Below are 18,672 nucleotides of genomic sequence, written 5' to 3'. Positions count from 1 at the left end.
TTTCACAGATAGATTCTTTCAAGTTTTTATTGCAGAATATTCGGTATTCACTACAGACATTAGAGGGTACAGAAATGTCCAATCTTAGATTCTACCAAAAAAGTGCTTGCAACCTGCTAATTTAAAAGATAGGTTTAACTCTCCGAGCTGTATCAACACATGACAAAGCAGTATCACAGATAGGTTGTTTCTAGTTTTTTATCACAGAATATTCTGTTTTTCACTTTAAGCCCCATTGTGCCCCAAAATGTCCCTTTGCAGATTCTACAAAAAGAGTGTTTCCAAACTGCTGAATCAAAAGAAAGTTTACCTCTGTGATCTAAAACCACGCATCACAAAGAAGTTACAAAGATAGCTGTTTTCTGGTTTTTATCATGGGATATTTGGTATTCACTATGTGCCTCAGTGGGTTCAGAAATGTCTATTCTTAGATTCCACAAAAAAGAGTGTTTCGAACCTGCTGAATCAAACAAAGGTTTACTTCTATGAGCTGAATCCACGCATGGCAAAGCAGTTTCAACGATATCTTCCTTCTAATTTTTAATGACAAAATATTCGGTTTTTCTTTATATGTCTCAGTGTCCTCCGAAATGCTCCCTCGCAGATTCTACAAAACGAGCGTTTCCAACCTGCTGAATTAAAAGAAAGGTTTAATTGTGTGAACTGAATCAATGCATTACAAAGCAGTTTCACAGATAGCATGTTTTTACATTATATCACTGGATATTTGGTTTTCATTAGAGGCATCAGTGGATTCAGAAATGTCTATTCTTAGATCCTACAAAAACGGTTCTTCCAACCTTCTGAATCAAAACAAAGGTTTAACATCGTGAGCTGAATCTACACATAACAAAGAAGTTACACAGATAGCTTCTTTGTGATTTTTATCACAGGATGTTTGGTTTTCACTATTGGCCTCAGTGGGTTTAGAAACGTCCCTTCCTAGATTCCACAAAAAAAGTGTTTCCAACCTGCCTGAATCAAAAGTAAGGTTTAATTCTTTGAGCCATATCAATACATCACAAAGCAGTTTCACAGATAAATTCTTTCTAGTTTTTATCGTGGAATATTCTCTTTTTCACTTCAAGCCTCAGTGCATCCCCAAATGTCCCTTCTCAGATTCTACAAAGAGTGTTTCCAACCTGCTGAATAAAAAGAAAGGTTTAACTCTGTGAGCTGAATCCACTCATCACAAAGCAGTTTCACAGATAGCTTCTTTCTAGTTTTATTCATGGGATAATTTGTTTTTCTTTATATGCCTTAGTGCACTCCAAAATGTTGTTTCACAGATTCTACCAAAAGAGTGTTTCCTACATGTTAAATAAAAATAAGTTTTACTCTTTGAGCCGAATCCACACAACACAAAGCAGTTTAACATAGAGATTCTTTGTGCTGTTTATCGTGGGATGTTCGGATTTCACTATAGTCCTCAGTGGGTTCAGAAATGTCCATTTTTAGATTCTACAAAAAATGTGTTTCCAACCTGCTGAATCAAAAGAAAGATTTAAATCTGTGAGCTGTATCTGCACATCACAAAGCAGTTTCAGAGATAGCATCTCTCTAGTTTTATCACGGGATAGTCTCTTTTTCACTTTCAGCCCCATAGCACCTCCAAATTTCCCTTTGCACATTCTACAAAAAAAGTTTCCAACCTGCTGAATCCAAAGAAAGTTTAACTCTATGAGCTGAATCCACACATCATGAAGCAGTTTCACAGATAGCTTCTTTCTGGTTTTATCATGGGATATTTGGTTTTCACAACAGGGCATAGGGTGTTCTGAAATGTCCATTCTTAGAGTCTACAAAAAGAGCGTTTTCAACATGTTGAATCAAAAGGAAGGTTTAACTCTGTGAGCTGAATCCACACATCACAAAGCAGTTTCACAGATAGCTTCTTTCTAGTTTTTATCACAAGAGATTGCATTTTTCTTTATAGGCCTCTGTGCATTCTGAAATGTTCCTTTACAGATTCTACAAAAAGAGTTATTCCAACCTGCTGAATCAAAAGAAAGGTTTACCTCTGAGACTTGAATGCTCTCATCACAAAGCAGTTTCACAGATAGCATGTTTGTGGTTTTTATCCCTGGATATTCAGTTTTCATTTTAGGCCTCAGTGGGTTCAGTAATATTCATTCTTTGATTTTACAAAAAGTGTGTTTTCAATCAGCTGAATAAAAACAAAGTTTTAACTCGGTGAGTTGAGTCCACACATCACAAAGCAGTTTCACACACTGCTTCTTTGTAGTTTTTATCATGGGATATTCCGTTTTCACTGTATGCCTCAGTGGGTTCAGAAATGAGAAATGTCCATTTTTATGCTCCACTAAAACAATGTTTCCAACCTGCTGAACCAAAAAGAAAGGTTAAATTATTTGAACTGAATCCACACATTACAAAATATTTTCACAGATAGTGGCTTTGTCGTTTTTATCACTGGATATTTTGTTTTCACTCTGGGCCTCAGAGGGTTCAGAAATGTCCATTCTTACACTAAAATAAAAGAGTGTTTCCAACCTGCTGAATCAAAACCAATATTTAACTCTGTGATCTGTATCAACACATTACAAAGCATTTTCACAGATAGATTCTTTGAGTTTTGATCCCGGGATATTCGGTTTTTCACTGTAAGCCTCAGTGCACTCAGAAATGTCCTTTTGCATATTCTACAAAAATAGTGTTTCCAACTTAATCAAAAGTAGTGTTTACCTTTGTGAGCTGAATCCACATATCACAAAGCAGTTTCACAGATAGCTTCTTTCCAGTTTTTATCACAAGACATTCTGTTTTCACTATAGGCCTCTGTGGGTTCAGAAATGTCCATTCTTAGGTTCTACATAAAAAGTGTTTCCAACCTGCTAAATCAAAGGAAAGGTTTAACACTGTGATCTGCATCAACACATCACAAAATAGTTTCACAGATCCCTTCATTGTAGTTTTTATCATGGGGTATTCTGTTTTTCACTTTAAGCCTCAGTGTTCTCCCAATTGTCCCTTCACTGATTCTACAAAAAGAGTGTTTCCAACCTGCTGAATCAAAAGAAACTTTTAACTGTGAGCTGAATCCACACTTAATAAAGCATTTTCACAGATAGCTTCTTTCTAGTTTTTATTGCAAGATATTCGGTTTTCACTATAGGCCTCAGTGCGTTCAGAAATGTCCATTCTCAGATTCTACAAAAAGAGTGTTTCCAACCCACTGAATCAAAAGAAAGATAAAACTCTGTGAGCTGAATCCACACATCATAAAGCAATTTCACAGATAGCTTCTTCCTAGTTTTTATCATGGGATATTCAGTTTTTCTTTATAGGACTCAGTGTGCTTTGAAATGTTCCTCCACAGATTCTACAAAAAGAGGGTTTCCAACCTGCTGAATCAAAAGAAAGGTTGAACTCTTTTAGATGCATCCACACATCACAAAGCAGTTTCACAGATATATTTGTTCTAATTTTTATCACAAGATATTCAGTTTTCACAATAGGTTTCAGCAGGTTCAGAAATGTCCATTCTAGGTTCTAAAAAAAGAGTGTTTCCAACCTGCTGAATCAAAAGAAACATTTAACTCTGTGAGCTGAATCCACACATCACAAAGCCATTTCACAGATAGCTTCTTTCTAGTTTTTTTTTTTTATCATGGGATATTTTGTTTTCACTATAGGCCTCAGTGCATTCGGAAATGTCCATTCTTATATTCTACAAAGAGTGTTTCCAACCTGCTGAATCAGAAGATAGGTTTAACTCTGTGAGCTGAATCCACGCATCACAAAGCAGTTTCACAGATAGCTTCTTTCTAGTTTTTATTGCGAGATATTTGGTTTTTCACTTTAAGCCTAAGTACGCCACCAAATGTCCCTTCACACATTCTACCAAAAGAGTGTTTCCAACCTGCTTAGTCAAAAGAAAGCTTTAACTCTGTGAGCTGAATCCACACATCACAAAGCTGTATCACAGATAGCTTCCTTCTACTTTTTATCATGGGATATTCAGTTTTTACTATGTGCCTCAGTGGGTTCAGAAATGTACATTCTTAAATTCTACAATAAAAATGTTTCTAACCTGCTAAATCAAAAGAAAGGTTTAACTCTGTGAGCTGTACCAACACATCACAAAGCAGTTTCACAGATGGATTCTTTCTAGTTTTTATTGCCACATATTCTGTCTTTCACTTTCATCCTGAGTACACCCCCTATGTTCCTTCTCAGGTTCTACAAAAAGAGCATTTCGAACCTGGTGAATCAAAAGAAAGTCTTAAATCTTTGAGCTGAATCCACACATCTCAAAGCAGTTTCAGAGATAGCTTCTTTGTAGTTTTTTTTGTGGGATATTCAGTTTTCATTATATGCCTCAGTGGGTCTAGAAATTTCCATTTTTAGACTCCACAAGAAGAGTGTTTCCAACCTGCTGAATCATAAGAAAGTTTTAACTCTTTGAGCTCAATCCACACATCTCAAACCAGTTTCATAGCTTCTTTTTAGTTTTTATCACGGGATATTTGGTTTTCATGATACTCCTCAGTGGGTTCAGATATATCCATTCTTAGATTCTACAAAAAGAGTGCTCCTAACCTGCTGAATCAAAACCAAGGTTTAAATGTGAGGTAAATCCACAAAAAACAAAGAAATTTCATAGATAGCTTCTTTCTAGTTTTGATTGTGGGATATTCAGTTTTCACTGTAGGCCACAGTAGGCTCAGAAATGTCTTCCCAGATTCTACAGAAAGAGTGTTTCCAACCTGCTAAATCAAAAGAAAAGTTTAACCCTGGGAGCTGTATCAACACATCCGAAAGAAGTTTCACATACTGTTTCTGATTTTTATCATGGAATATTCTGTTTTCACTATAGGTTTCAGTGGTTTCAGAAATGTCCATTCTTAGATTGTACAAAAAGAGTGTTTCCCCCCTGCTGAATAGAAGATGTTTAACTCTGTGTGCTGAATCCACAAATCACAAAACAGTTTCACAGATAGCTTCTTTCTAGTGTCTTTCACTGGAAATTCAGTTTTTCTTTATAGGCCTTAGTGCACTCTGAAATATTCCTTCTCAGATTCTACCAAAAGAGGGTTTCCAACCTGCTGAATCAAAAGAAAGTTTAAATCTGTGAGCTGAATCCACACATAAAAAAAGCAGTTTCAGAGATAGCTTCTTTCTAGTTTTTATCATGGGATATTTTGTTTTCACTATAGGCTCCAGGAGGCTCAGAAATGTCCCCTCCCAGATTCTACAAGAAGAGTGTTTCCAACCTTGTGAATCAAAAGAAAGGTTTAACTCTGTGAGCTGAATCCATACATAAAAAAGAAGTTTCACAGATAGCTTCTTTCTACTTTTTATTGTGGGATATTTGGTTTTCACTATAGGCCTCAGTGGGTTCAGAAATGTCCGTTCTTAAATTCTACAAACAAGTTGATTTCAATCTGCTGAATCAAAAGAAAGTTTTAACTCTGTGTGGTGAATCCACACATCTCAAAGCAGATTCAAACATAGATTCTGGTGTTTATCACAGGATATTTAGTCTTCACTATCGATCTCAGAGGGCTCAGAAACGTCCATACATAGGTTCTACAAAAAGAGTGCTTCCAATCTGCTCAACCAACAGAAAGGTTAAACTGTGAGCTGCATCCACACATCACAAGGCATTTTCACAGCTAGCTTCATTCTAGATTTTATCACAGGATACTTTGTTTTCCCTATAGACTTCTGTGAGTTCAGAAATGTTTCTTCGCAGATTCTGCAAAAAGAGTGTTTGAAATCTGTGGATCCAAAAAAAAAATATTTAACTCTATGAGCTGAATCCACACATCACAAAGCAGTTTCACAGATAGCTTCTTTCTACTTTTTATCGTGGGTTATTCAGTATTTCACTATAGGCCTCAGTGCACTCCAAAATTTCCCTTCTCAGATTCCACAAATAGAGTGTTTCCAAACTGCTGAATCAAAAGAAAGGTTTAACTCTGTGAGCTGAATCCACACATCACAAATCAGTTCCACAGACACGTTGTTTCTCGTTTTTATCATGGGATATTCGTTTTTTCACTATAAACCTCAGTGTGTTCAGAAATGTCCCTTCACAGATTATACAAAAAGAGTGTGGACAACCAGCTGAATCAAAAGAAAGGTTTAACTCTGGGAGCTGAATCCACACATCACAAAGCTGTTTCACAGAGAGCTTCTGTCTTTTTTTTTTTTTTTTATCGAGGGATATTTGGTTTTCACTAAACAAATCAGTGGGTTCAGAAATGTCCATTCTTAGAGTCCACTAAAAAGTGTTCTTAATCTTTTGAATCAAAAGAAAAGTTTAACTCTGTGAGCGGAATCCACAGATGAAAAGCTTTTTCACAGATAGCTTCTTTGTAGTTATAATCACTGGATATACAATTTTCACTGTAGGCATCAGTGCGTCCAGAAATGTCCATTCTTAGATTCTACAGAAAGAGTCATTCCAACCAGCTGAATCAAAAGAAAGGCTCAACTCTGTGAGCTGAATGCACACATCACAAAGCTGTTTCACAGATAGATAGCTTCTTTATAGTTTTTTTTTTTTGTGAGATATACAGTTTTCAGTATATACCTCAGTGGGTTAAAAATGTCCATATTTAGATTTTACAAAAACAGTGGTTCCAAACCTCTCAATCAAAAGAAAGTTTTAACTCTGTGAGACGAATATGCAGATCTCAAATCAGTTTCACAGATAGCTTCTTCATAGTTTTTAATCGCTGGATATATGGTTTTCACTATAGGCCTCAGTAGGTTCAATAATGTCCCTTTGCTGATTATACAAAACAGTTTTTCCTACATGCGGAATTAAAAGAAAGGTTTAACTCTGTGAGCTGAATCCACACATCAAAAAGCAGTTTCACAAGTAGCTTCTATCTAGTTTTTATCATGGATTATTTGGTTTTCACTATACACCTCAGTGGGTTCAGAAATGCCCATTCTTGGGTTCCACAAAAAGAGTGATTCCAAACTGGTGAATAAAAAGAAAGGTTTAACTCTTTGAGCTGGATCCACACATCAAAAAGCAGTTTCACAGAGAGCTTTTTGTAGTTTTCATTGCTGGATATCCAGTTTTCACTGTAGGCTTCAGTGTGTTCAGAAATGTGCATTGTTAGATTCCAAAAGAAGAGTGTTTCTGACCTGATGAATCAAAAGAAAGGTTTAACTCTTTGAGCTGGATCCACACATCACAAAGCAGTTTCACAGATAGCTTCTTTGTGGTTTTTATCAGGGGATATTCAGTTTTTCTCTACAGGTCTCAGTGCACTCCAAAACGTCTCTTTGCAGATTCCATTTTAAAAAGGGTTTCCAACCTGTGGAATGAAAAGAAAGGTTTAATTCTGTGAGCTGAATCCACACATCACAAAGCAGTTTCATAGATGCTGTCTTTCTAGTTTTTGTCACGGGTTATACGGTTTTCACTATAGGCCTCAGTGGGCTCAGAAATGTCCCTTCCCAGATTCTACAAAAAGAGTGTCTTTTGTCTCAACCTGCTGAGACAAAAGAAAGGTTTAACCCTTCCGGGCTCAGCGCAGGGGCTGCAAAGAAGGAACTGACCTCCAGTGGAGGACCCACGCCTCCCCTTCAGCCTCACCAGTATTTTCCTTGGGCTGACTCAATATACCCCTGAAAGACTGGGGTCCTCTCCAAGTCCCCTGGGGGAATTCTTGCCACCATGGTGTGCCCCCATGGGAGAGGCACACTCTCTGGGTGAAAGCAAGGGACTCCAAAACTCCCTCAGGCTTGGTGCAGGGGCTGCGCAGAAGGCACTGGCATCCGGCGGAGGATGCCAGCCTCCTGTTCGGCCTTGCCACTTTTTTCCTTGGACTACCTCAATGTCCCCCGAAAGCACGGTGTCATTTCCCAGTCACCCGGATGATTTCTTGCTGCTTTGGTGTGTCCCCTGTGGGAGAGACACGAACCCTGGATGAAAGCTAGAGACTCCACAACTCCCCCGGGCCCAGCACATTGGCATCTAGTGGAAGACCCCCGCCTCCTCTTTGGCCTTGCCAGTTTTTTCCTCAGGCTGCCTCAACATCCCTTTTAAAGCCTGGCATTTGGTCCCTGTCCCCAGGGGAAATCTTGACACTTCGGCACTCCCCCCATGGGAGAGACACACACTCTAGGTGAAAACCAGGGACTCCATGACACTCCCTAGCCCAGTGCAGAGGCTGTCCTGAAAGCCCTGGCCTCTGGTGGAGGACCCCTGTCTCCTCTTTGGCCTTGCCACTTTTTTCCACAGGTTGACCCAGCGTCCCTCTAAAAGCCTGGCATCTTATCCCCAACTCTGGGGGGACTTCTTTCTGCATTGGGCTGCCCCCTGTGAGAGAGACATGCACCCTGAGTGAAAGCCAGGGACTCCACGACACCCTGGGCCCAACGAAGGAACTGCCAGGAAGGCACTGGCCTTCGGTGGAAGACCCCAGCTTCCTCTTCAGCCTCACCACTTTTGTCTTCAGGATGCCTCAACGTCCCTTTGAAAGCCTGGCATCCTGTTCCCATCACTTGGTGGAATTCTTTCCCTCTTTAGGCTGTTCCCCATGGGAGACTCATGCATCCTGGGTGAAAACCAGGGTCTCCACGACCCCCTGGGCCCAGCGCAAGTGCTGCCGGGAAGGTGCTGGCCTCCAGCAGAGGACCCCAGCCTCCTCTTTGGCTTTGCCGCCTTTTTCCTAGGGCTGCCTCAATCTCCCCATGAAAGCCTGGCATCCTGTTCCTGTACCCAGGGGGACTTCTTGCCGCTTTGGTCTGCCCCCGACCCCCACAGGAGAGACATGCACACTGGGTGAAACCCAAGAACTCCATGACACCCCCAGGCCTGGCACAGGGGCTTCCAGGAAGACACTGGCCTGTGGTGGAAAAACCCAGCCTCCTCTTTGGTATCTCCACATCCTTGGATTGCCCCAAAATCCCTGTGAAAGCCTGGCGTCCTGTTCTTGTCCCCCTGGGGACATCTTGTTGCTTTGGGCTGCCCCCTGTGGGAGAGACATGCACCTTGGGTGAAAGCCATGGGCTCCACAACCCCACCGGGCACAGTGCAGTGGTTGCTGGGAACCCACTGGCCTCTGGTGGACAACCACAGCCTCCTATTTGGCCACACCACTGTTTAACTCGGGCTTCCTCAAAGTCCCCCGGAAAGTCTGGCGTCCTGTCGCCATATCCCAGGGGACTTCTTGCTGCTTTGGGCTACTCCCTGTGGGAGAGACACGCACTCTCAGTGAAAGCCAGGGACCCCACAAACAACCTCGGGCCTGGCACAGGGTCTGCTGGGAAGTCAGGTGTTTCCGGTGGAGGATGCCAGACTTTGGCCTCACCGCTTTTTGTCTTGGGTTGCCTCAACATCTGCCTGAAAGCCTGGCATCCTGTCCCCATCTTCCAGAGGTCTTCTTGCCACATTGGCGTAACCACTGTTGGAGAGACATGAACCCTGGGTGAATACCAGGGATTCCACAACCTCCCTGGCCTGGTGCAGAAGCTGCTGGGAAGGCACTGGCCTCCGTTGGAGGACCCCAGCCTACTCTTTGGTTTTGCCACTTTTTTTTTTTTGGACTGCCTCAACGTCCCCATGAAAGCCTGGCATCCTGTTCTCATCCCCCGGGGGACTTCTTGTCACTTTGGTCTGCCCCCCATTTAAGACACACACACCATAGGTGAAAGGCAGGGACACCACAACCCCTCCAGTCCCGGCGCAGAGGCTACCATTAAGGCACTGGCTTCTGGTGGAGGATCCCAGCTTCCTCTTCAGCCTTGTCGGCTTTGCCACTTTTTTTTTTTTTGGACTGCCTCAACATCCCCATGAAATCCTGGCATCCTGTCTCCTTCCCCTGGGGTCTTCTTGCCGCTTTGGGCTGAGTCCTGTGGGAGAGAAACACCTTGGATGAAAGCCAGGGACTACAAGACTTCCTCGAGCTTGGCGCAAAGGCTGCCCGGAAGGCACTGGCCTCCAGCGGAAGATCCGAGCTTCCTCTTCAGCCTCGTCACTTTTTTCCTTGGGCTGCCACAATGTCCCCCTGAAAGCCTGACATCTTGTCCCCATCCCCCAGTGGACTTCTTGCCCCTTTTGGATGCCCCCCGTGGGAGACACACGCACCCTTGGTGAAAGCCAGGGACTCCACAACCACCCAAGGCCCAACGCAGGGGCTGCCCAGAAGGCACTGGCCTCCGGTGGAGGACACCAGACTCCTCTGGCCTCACCGCTTTCTTTTTCTGAGATGCCTCAATGTTTCTCTGAAAGCTTGGCATCTTATCCCAATCCCCCAGGGGACTTCTTCCCACTTTGGGCTGCCCCCCATGAGAGAGACATGCACCCTGGGTGAAAGCCAGGGACCCAACGACCAACCCCCAGGCCCGGCGCAGGGGATGCATGGAAGGCACTGGCCTCCGGTGGAGTACCCCAGCCTCCTCTTCTGCCTTGCCATTTTTTTCCTTTGAATGCCTCAACGTCCCCCTGAAAGCCTGGCGTCCTGTCCTTGTACTCCGGGTGACTTCTTGCATCTTTGCGGTGCCTCCTGTAAGAGAGACATGCACTCTGAGTGAAAGCCAGGGACTCCAGGACACCCCTGGGCTTGATGCAGGGGCTGCCAGGAAGGCACTAGCCTCCAGTGGAAAATGCCAGCCTCTTCTTTGGCCACACAGCTTTTTTCCTAGGGCAGCATCAATGTCCACCTTCAGGTGGACAGGCAACAGCCTGGTGTTCTGTTGCTGTCCCCAGGGGGATTTCATGCCAATTTGGGTTCCCCCCATGAGATCGGCAGGCACCCCAGGTCCAAGACATAAACACCACGACCCACCTGGGCCCAGCACAGAGGCTGCCAGGATAGGCACTGGCCTCCAGTGGACGACCCTAGCCTTTTGTTTGGCCTCGCAGCTTTTATCCTCGGGCTGCCTCAACGTCTCCATGAAAGCCTGTGGTCCTGTCCCCGTCCCCAGGGGCACTTCTTGCCACTTGGGCTGCCCTCCATGGAAGAGACACACACCTTCAGTAAAAGCCAGGTACTCCACAACCCCCCGGGCCTGGCACAGGAGCTGCCAGGGAAGCACTGGCGTCCGGTTGAAGACCCCAGCCTCCTCTTTGGCCTCTCCACTTTTTCCCTCGGGCTGTGTCAACTCCTTCCTGAAAGCCAAGCATCCTGTCCCAGTCCCCCGAGGGACTTCTTGCCACTTGGCTTGCCCCCCATGGGAGAAACATGCACCCTGGGTGAAAGCCAGGGACTCCACGACCCCCCAGGACCTGGTGCAGGGGTTGCCAGGAAGACACTGGCCTCTGGTAGACAACCTCAGCCTCCTTTCAGCCTTGCCACTGTTTTCTTTGTGCTGCCCCAACGTTCCCCTAAAAGCCTGACGTCAAGTCCCCATCCCCAGGGGGAATTCTTACTGCTTTGGCGTGCCCTCCATGGGAGATACACACACCCTGGTTGAAAACCAGGGACTCCACGACCCCCACAGGCAAGGAGGAGATGCTGCCGGGAAGACACTGGCCTCTGGTGGAGCACCCCAGCCTCCTCTTTGGCCTTGCTGCTTTTTTCCTTGGGCTTCCTCAACATACCCCTGAGAGCCTGACATCCTCTCCCTATCCCCAGGTGGACTTCTTGTCACTTTGGGCTTCCCCTCGTGGGAGGGACATGCACCCTGGGTGAAAGCCAGGGACCCACAACCCCCTGGGCCCAGCACATGGTGCTCGAGAAGGCAATGGCCTCCAGTGGAGGATGGCAGCCTCCTCTTTGACCTCGCCGGTTTTCTCCTTGGGCTGCCTCAAATTCCCCCTAAAAGCCTCTCGTCCAGTCCCTGTCCTCCTGGGGAGCTTTTGCCCCTTTGGGGTGACCCCCATGGAGAAGACATGCACCCTTGGTGAAAGCCAGGGACTCCACGACACCCCGGGACTGGCACAGGGGCTGCCGGCAGGCACTTGCCTCCAGTGGAGTACCCCAGCCTCCTCTTCAGCTTTGCTGCTTCTTTTTTTGGGCTGCCTCAACTTCTTCCACAAAGCCTGGCTTCCTGTTTTTTTTCTCCAGGGACGTCTTGACTTTTTGGGCTGCCCCTCGTGGGAGACACGCAACCTGGGTTAAAACCAGGGACTCTACTACTCTCCCTGGCCCGACGCAGGGGCTGCTGGGAAGGCAATGTCGTCTGGTGGATGACCCCAGCCTTCTCTTCAGCGTCGCTGCTTTTATCCTCTGGCTGCCTCAATGTCCCCCTGAAAGCCTGGCGTCCTGTCCCCATACCCCGGTGGACTTCTTGCCACTTTAGGATGTTCCCCATAGGAGAGACACACTCCCTAGGTTAAAGCCAGGGACTCCACAAACCCCCTGGGCCCGGCGCAGTGGCTATTGGGAAGGCAATGGTTTCTGGTGGAGGACCCCAGCCTCATCTTCAGCCTGACTACTTTTTTCCTCGGGCTGCCTTAATGTCCCCCTAAAAGCCTGGCATCTCCCTGCCCCCCGGGGTCTTCCTGCTGCTTTGGGGTGCCCCCGTGGGAGAAACACGCACCCTAGGTGAAAGCCAAAGACTCCATGACCCCCTCTGGGCCCAGCGCAGGGGCTGCAGACAAGGCACTGTCCTCTGGTGGAAGACCCCAGCCTCCTCTTTGGCCTTGCCAGTTTCTTCTTCAGGCTGCCTTAACGTCCCCCTGAAAGCCTGGAGTCCTGTCGCTGTCCCTTGGGGGAATTCTTGCTGCTATGGCTTGCCCCCGTGGGAGGGACACGCACCCTGAGTGAAAGCCAGGGACTCCACGACCCCACCCCTGGGCCCAGCGCAGGGGCTGCCCAGAAGGCATGGGCCTCTGGTAGAGGACCCCAGCCTACTCATCATCCTCACCACTTTTATCCTCAGGCTGCCTCAAAATCCCACTGAAAGCCTGGCGTCCTGTTCACGTCCCTTGGGGGACTTCTTGACACTTTGCTCCCCTTAGGAGTGACACACACCATGGGTGAATGCCAGGGACTCCACAACTCACTCAGGCCCCTCGCCAGAGCTGCCGGAAAGGCACTGACCTCTGGTGGAGGATCCAAGCCTACTCTTCAGCCTTGCCGCTTTTTTCCTTGGGCTGCCTCAACCTCCCCCTGAAAGCCTGGTGTCCTGTAACTGTTCCCCTAGGGATATCTTCCCACTTTGCGGTGCCCCCCATGGGAGAAACACACACCCTTGGTGAAAGCCAGGGACTCCACGACCCCCTTGGGCCCGGCTCTGGAACTGCTGGAAAGGCACTGGTCTCTGGTAGAGTACACCAGCCTCCTATTCGGACTCGCCACTTTTTTCCTCCAGCTGCCTCAATGTCACCCTGAAATCCTGGCATCGTGACCACGTCCCTCGGGGACTTCTTGCCATGTTGGGCGGCTGCCTGTGGGACAGACACACACCCTGTGTGAAAGCCAGGGACTCCACAACCCTGCAAGGCCCAGGACAGGAGCTGCCGGGAAGGTACTGGCCTCCAGTGGAAGACTTCAGCCTCCATTTCAGCCTCGCCGCTTTTTTCCTTAGGCTGCTTCAACGTACCCCTGAAAGCCTGGCATCATGTTTCAGTCACTCGGGATACTTATTGCCACTTTGGGGAGCCCCCCCGTAGGAGAGACATGCACCCTGCATGCGTGGCCTGAGAAAAAAGTGGTGAGGACAAAGAGGAGACCAGGATGCCCCACCAGAAGACAGCACTTTCCCGGCAGCCCCTGTGCATGACCTAGGTGGGTGGTGGAGTCCCTGACCCCACTAGGGGTGTGTGCCTCTCCCACAGAAGGCACCACAAAGCAGCAAGAAGTCCCCCAGGGAACAGAGATAGGCAGCCAGGCTTTCAGAGGGGAGGTTGAGGCAGGCTTGGGACAAAATAGGGAAGGCCAAAGAGGATGCCTGGGTGCCTCGCCAGAGGTCAGTGCCTTCCTGGAAGCTCCCGAGCCCGATCTGGGGGAGTCCTGACGTCCCTGGCCCTCATGCAGGGTGCGTGTCTCTGCCACAGAAGGCACCTTAAAGCAGCAAGAAGTCCCCAGGGGACAGAGACAGGCGGCCAGGCTTTCAGGGGGAGGATGAAGTAGGCCTGGGACAAAAGCGGCGAGGCCAAACGAGGTCAGGGTGCCCCACAGGAGGTCAGGGCCCTCCTAACAACCCCTGCGCCCAAACCTGGGGGGGTCGTGGAGTCCCTGGCTCCCACCAGGGGCACGTGTCTCTCCCACTGAAGACACCCCAAAGCTGCAAGAATTCTCCCAGTGGACAAAGACAGGCGGCTAGGCTTTCAGGGGGAAGTTGAGGCAGGCCTCAGACAAAAGCAGTGAAGCCAAAGAGGAGGCCCAGGTGACCCGCTGGAGGTCAGGGCCTTCCTGGCAGCCCCCGCACCTGACACGGGGCCGGGTGTTGTAATATCCCCGGCTCCCAACAGTGGTGCGTGTCTTTCACTGAAGGCACCTCAAATCCGCAAGGAGTCCCCCTAGGGATGGAGACAGACAGCCAGGCTTTCAAGGGGAGTTTGAGGCATGCCTGGGACAAAAGCGGCAAGGAAAAAGACAAAGCCTGGGTGCCCTGCCATAGGTCAGGGCCTTCCCGACAGCCCCAGTGCCAGACTCAGGGGAGGAGTCCTGGCTTCTTCCACGGGTGCATGTCTCTCCCACCGAAGGCACCCCAATGCAGAAAGAATTCCCCCAGGGGATGGAGACAGGTGTCCAGGCTTTCAGGGGGAGGTTGAGGCAGGCCAGAGACCAAAGCAATGAGGCCAAAGAGAAGGCCTGGGTGCCACACCGGTAGTTGGGGCCTCCCCGGCAGTTCCCTTTCCTGACCTGGGGGTATCGTGCAGTCCCTGGTTCCCACTTGGGGTGCGTGTCTCTCCCACCCAAGTCAACCCAAAGTGTCACTCAGTCCCCCAAGGGACAGAGACAGGCGGCCAGGCTTTCAGGAGGAGGTTGAGGGAGGGCTGGGACAAAAGAGGTGAGGCCAAAGAGGAGGCTGGGGTGCCCCAACTAAGGTCAAGGTCTTCCTGGCAGCCCCCATACCCGATCTGGTGTGGTCGTAGAAATTCTGACTCCCACCCAGGGTGCGTGTCTCTCCAAACGAAGTCCTGCCAATCTGCAAGAAGTCCCCCGGGAGACGGAGACAGGTGGCCAGGCTTTCAAAGGGAGGTTGAGGCAGGCCTGGGACAAAAGCAGCAAGGCTAAAGAGGAGGCCATGGTGCCCTGCCAGAGGTCAGGGCCTTCCCAGCAGGCCCTGCACCCATCCCAGAGTTGGTCGGGGAGTCCCTGGCTCCCATCCAGGGTGTCTAACTCACCAAAGGCACCCTGAAATGGCAACAAGACTTCTGGCAGACGGAGACAGGCAGACAGGCTTTCACGGGGAGGTTTAGACAGGCCTGGGATAAAAGCAGCAAAGCCAAAGAGGAGGCCAGGGTGCCCCAACGGAGGTCACGGCCTTCCTGGCTGCCACCATGCCCGACCCTTGGGTGGTCGTGGAGTCTGTAGCTCCCACCCGGAATGCATGTTTCTCCAACTGAAGCTATCCCAAAGCTGCAGAAAGTCCCCTGGGGGACAGAGACAGGCAGCCAGGCTTTGACGCAAAGGTTGAGGCAGGCCTGGGACAAAAGCAGCGAGGCCAAATAGGAGGCCGAGGTGCACTGCCAGCAATCAGGGCCTTTTTGGAAGCATTTGCTCCCGACTCGGTGCTGTCGTTGAGTCCCTGTCTATTACATGAGGTGTGTGTCTCAACCACCAACGGCACTCCAAACTGGCAAGAAGTCCTCTGGGGGATGGAGGCAAGTGGCCAAGCTTTCAGGGGGGAGGTTGAGGCAGGCCTGGGACAAAAGTGGCAAATCCAAAGAGGAGGCCAGGGTGCCTAGCTGGAGGCCAGGGCCTTCCCATCAGCCACTGAGCCTGACCCGCGGACGGGTCATGCAGTCCCTGGCCCCAACCCGGGGTATGTGTCTCTCCCACTGTAGGCACCCCAAAGCGGCAAGAAGTCCCACTGGAGATGAAGACAGGCAGCCAGGCTTTCAGGCAGAGGTTGAGGCAGGCCTGGGACAAAAGCAATGAGGCCAAAGAGGAGGCTCGGGTGACCTGCTGGATGTCAGGGCCTTCCTGGCAGCCACTGCACCCCACCCAGGGAGTCGGGGAGCCCCTGGTTTCCACTCAGTGTGCGTGTTTCTCCCACTGAAGGCACCATAAAGCAGCAAGAAGTCCCCAGGGAAACAGAGACAGGCGGCCAGGCTTTCAGGCAGAGGTTGAGGCAGGCCTGGAACGAAAGCAGCCAGGCCAAAAAGGAGGCCCAGGAGCCACGCCGGAGGTCAGGGCCTTCCCAGTGGAACCCGCACCTGATCTGGGGTGGTCGTGGAGATTCTGGCTCCCACCCGGGGTGTGGGCCTCTCCAAACAAAGTCCCCCCGAGCTGCAAGAAGTACTCCAGGGGTCGGAAACAGGCGGCCAGGGTTTTAGGCGGAGGTTGAGGCAGGTCTGAGACAAAAGCGGTGAGTCAAAAGAGGAGGCCGGGGTGCTTTGCTGGAGGTCAAAACCTTCCCGGCAACCCCTGCATCCAAACCAGGGGGGGTTGTGGAGTCCCTGGCTCCCAGCCATGGTGCGTGTCTCTCCCACCAAAGGCACCCAAAAGTGTCAAGAAATCCCCTATGGGAGAAAGAAAAAGGTGGCCAGGCTTTCAAGCGGCAGTTGAGGCAGGCCTGGCACAAACGCAGTGAGGCAAAAGAGGATGCCGGGGTGCCCCTCCAGAGGTCAGTGGCTTCCCAGCAGCCCTCATGCTCAATTTTGGGGGGTTGTGGTGTCCCTGGCTCTCATGTAGAGTGCATGTCTCTCCCACAGAAGGCACCTGAAAGTGGCAAGAAGTCCCTTAGAGGACAGAGACAGGAGGCCAGGCTTTCATGGGGAGGTTGAGGCAGGCCTGGGACAAAAGCAGAGAGGCCAAAGAGGAGGTCAGGGTGCCCTGCAGGAGGTCAGAGCCCTCCCAACAACCCCCATGCCAGAACCGGGGGCTTCATGGAGTCCCTGGCTCCCACCCAGGGTGGGTGTCTCTCCCACCGAAGACACCCCAAAGCTGCAAGAAGGCCCCTGGGGGACAAAGACAGGCAGTGGCGAGGCTTTCTGAGAGAGGTTGAGGCAGGCCTCGGACAAAAGCAGCGAGGCGAAAGAGGAGGCCTGGATGACCTGCCGGAGGTCAAGGCCTTCCTGGCAGCCCCTGTGCCTGACACGGGGCGGGGTTCATAGTGTCCCTGGCTCCCACCACAGGTGCGTGTCTCTTTCAATGAAGGCACCCCAAATTGGCAAGAAGTCCCCCGGGAGATGGAGACAGGCAGCCAGACTTTTAAGGGCAGTTTGAGGCATGCCTGGGACAAAAGCAGTGAGGAAAAAGACAAGGCCGGGGTGCTCTGCCGTAGGTCAGGGCCTTACCAACAGCCCCCCCGCCGGACCCGGTGGGCGAGTCCTGGAGTCCCTGGCTTCCACCACGGGTGCATGTCTCTCCCACTAAAGGCACCCCAATGTGGAAAGAATTCCCCCGGGAGACAGAGACCGATGTCCAGGCTTTCAAGGAGAGGTTGAGGCAGGCCAGAGACCAAAGCAGTGAGGCCAAAGAGAAGGCCTGGGTGCCATGCTGGAAGTCAGGGCCTCCTCGGCAGTTCCTGCTCCTGACCCGGGGGCATCGTGGAGTCACTGGTTCCCACCCAGGGTGCATGTCTCTCCCACCGAAGGCAACCCAGAGTGGCAAGCAGTCCCCCAAGAGATAGAGACAGATGGCCAGGCTTTCAGGAGGAGGTTGAGGCAGGCCTGGGACAAAAGCGGCGAGGCCAAAGAGGAGGCTGGGGTGCCTCACCAGAGGTCAAGGTCTCCCTGGCTAGCCCTGTGCCCATCCCAGGGGGGTCGGGGAGTCCCTGACTCCCACCCTGGATGTATGTCTATCCCATTGAAACCACGGCAAAATGGCAAGAAGACTTCTGGGGGATAGAGACAGGCAGACAGGCTTTCAGGGGGAGGTTTAGACAGGCCTGGGACAAAAGTGGCAAGGCCAAAGAGGAGGCCAGGGTGCCCCAACAGAGGTCACGGCCTTCCCGGCTGCCACGGCACCTTACCCTCGGGTGGTCGTGGAGTCCATAGCTCCCACCCGGAATGCGTGTCTCTCCCACCAAAGGCACCCCAAAGTGGCAAGAAGTCCCCCAGGAGACGGAGACATGTGGCCAGGCTTCCAGGGGAAGGTTGAGGAGGCCAAGTTGCCCTGCCAAAGGTCAGGGATTTCCCGGCAACCCCTGTGCCCAACGTAGGATGTGTGACTCTCCCATGGAACGCATCCCAAAGAGGCAAGAAGTCCCCCAGGGGATGGAGATAGGCAGCCAGCCTTTCAGAAGGAGGTTGAAGCAGGCTTGGAACAAAAACCGCAAGGGCAAAGAGGAGGCCTGGGTGCCACACCAGAAGTCAAGGCCTTCCAGGCAGACCCTGAGCCCAATCTGTGGGGTCGTGGAGTCCCTGGCTACCACCCGGGGTGTGTTTCTCTCTCACTGAAGATACCCCAAAGCGACAAGAAGTTCCATGGGGGACTGAGACAGGCAGGTAGGCTTTCAGGGGGAGGTTGAAAAGGCAAGGGTGCCCCGCCAGAGGTCAGGGACTTCCTGGCAGCCCACACATCCTACCCTTGGGGTCCGTGGAGTGTCTGACTCCCAACTGGAGTGTGTGTCTCTCCCACTGAAGGCACCCAAAAGCAGCAAGAATTCCCCCAGGGAATG

The sequence above is a fragment of the Pan troglodytes genome, chromosome X (genome assembly GCF_028858775.2).
Source record: "Pan troglodytes isolate AG18354 chromosome X, NHGRI_mPanTro3-v2.0_pri, whole genome shotgun sequence".
Taxonomy (NCBI): domain Eukaryota; kingdom Metazoa; phylum Chordata; class Mammalia; order Primates; family Hominidae; genus Pan; species Pan troglodytes.
This window is presented reverse-complemented; position numbering follows the sequence as displayed.